We start from the raw sequence: 2,095 nt of genomic DNA on the forward strand, positions 1-2,095 counted from the left end.
GAGTTTGATATTTGTGGAAGCCACAAAAGTGATACAAAGTATACATATACAGCTTTTCTTAACTGCAGCAGTGAAACCCCCACCTTTCCCTTTCAAATGTTGCATCTCCACTACAGAGCTATATTCAGAGCCCCAGAAACAGCAAGGTTTTAGGAGAATGTAACCACAGGTTGTGTCAGTTGTTCTGTGTTTTTTTTAAATAATGCAAATTAATTAAATTAAAAAAAAAACAACAAACCCAAACCAAAAAAAAAAAAACCACAACAAACCAAACCAAACTTGAAAGACGTGCCCACAATCAAAAGCAATTCCATGCCCTCAGTGAGCTGCCAGCCCTAACTAACTTGTGCAGGTCTCCCAAGTCAGGCATAGGATATGTTATCTAGTCCAGTTACCTGTCCCTAAGTTGGCTAGCTCCTCTTCCAGCTTCAGATGCGTGTATGGGAGTCCTGCTGTGGTACAAGTGGGGTCATTTGTTCCACTATATCAGGACTCACAATTAAACCCAGAAACTAGGTGATGTGTTGAAGCATGAGTGAGAAGCACTGCTGTTTCAGCAGCAGTGTAACACAGGCTGTACTTGGTAAGCCCTGGTATGTCCAGTCATCTTTCTGACCCATGGAAATTTCTCGACCTCTTTTCCCTGGGAGGCAGGAATTAATCAGCTCTGCAAGCAAAATGTTTTTTTCATTTGACCCTCCACTGGATAATTGCGCTGTTATATAATGGATCAGGAAGACAGAAATTCCTACTCTCTCTTTGCCAGTGTCAGGTACAATAAACACAATAACTAGCAGAGTAACTGCATTTTTTGTTATATTACTCCCACACACAAATCTACAAGGAATACCCCAGAGAGCAAAACAGCAATGGAAGCAGCCCTGCAATGTTTCAGGTGCCACTTGGGTGAACATTCTTTGCAAAAAAAATTCGGGAAGGAGGCAAGCCGCAGTCACACAGATAGGATGTGGGGATCAGAGGAGGCACAGGCTGTCAGACGTGTTCAGGAAGTCCTGCAAGTGAGCACAGCTTTGCCGACGCAGGGTGCTGCGGCACTCACTGGTGCTTGGAATTTTCTCTACCCAGGCTTGTGCATCAAGGAAGTACTGCATCCTGTGTGAAAATGGGACAGATAAAGAAGATGAGTCATTATTCCTGACATGGAGCAATGGGAAAGCATAATCCCTGAGATGCTGCATGCCTCCATGGAGGCATCTCTGAGACAAGAAGTTATACTAGCTAAGAAACTTTCCTGAAACTTAGTTTCACCAGCAGGTTAACTGAGCTTTGAATAAAGTTTGGGAAGTGTCAGTGCTAAGCTGGGACAAACCTCGCTGTACTGGTATTTTGAGTGTGTCAGGTAAACTTGGGCTAAGTTTCTGTTAGAGCTTTCCAGAGTGGCATAAAAGACCTCAGTGCACATCAGTGAGACACAGTGAGGGGCAGTTTAGTTTCAAAAGTGTCCTAAAATGTTTCCTAATTTTGCCTGTAGGATGGAGCTCTTTGCTTTTTAGTAAATCCAGCAGAATCAGTCTCTGAGAAATTTGGTTCCTCCTTTGCTTTTTGGAGGTATTCTAATAGACTGAGTATCCTCTGGATTTATGGTCCGTGGTAGCAGTTGCTGCTGCTGTTCAGAAACCATTGCACTTACTTGTTGTTGCAATCGACTGTTTCCCCATCTTTCCCCATGAGGAGGTACTTTTTGCCAGGGACCATGTTTAACTTGCATGAGGAGCGTGTTAGGAACTGTCGGTGGACACCCACTTGGATGCTTTCATCATCAGCTGGGGGACAAGAGAAGAAAACCCCATGAACTTTTCTAATAAAGAGTAGAACTGTAGCACGGAAGGCACAACCCTTTGGGATCATTTGCCCCACTGCTAAGACAAAGTAATATTTCACTTGGGAATTGTAGCTTGACATGGGGATAAATGGCCATGCTTTGGTAGGATAGGTTTCCCTTAGCATTACCTGACTTTTGCCTTAGATGGTTGTCTTGGCCTCTGCAGTAGTTATTGAAGGAGCTGTTTTGCTATAGACCTTAGGACTTTTCAGACCTTATGGAGTTTGTTTAATTCCCAGAGACTGAGGGAAA

The 2,095-nt window shown here is 43.5% G+C and overlaps 1 long non-coding RNA gene across 1 annotated transcript; it reads right to left on the reverse strand.

The window, feature by feature from the left end:
* Positions 1-2: 2 nt before the first annotated feature.
* Positions 3-1,809, reverse strand: LOC114072480. The gene is made up of 3 exons (XR_003574183.1): positions 1,652-1,809; positions 581-1,113; positions 3-57 (listed from the first exon to the last, which is right to left on the reverse strand). It is a non-coding gene; the product is annotated as an uncharacterized LOC114072480 (long non-coding RNA).
* Positions 1,810-2,095: the final 286 nt, after the last annotated feature.

The sequence above is a fragment of the Empidonax traillii genome, unplaced genomic scaffold (genome assembly GCF_003031625.1).
Source record: "Empidonax traillii isolate 1590-97213 ecotype Southwest subspecies unplaced genomic scaffold, ASM303162v1 scaffold3300:size13805, whole genome shotgun sequence".
NCBI classification, from domain to species: domain Eukaryota; kingdom Metazoa; phylum Chordata; class Aves; order Passeriformes; family Tyrannidae; genus Empidonax; species Empidonax traillii.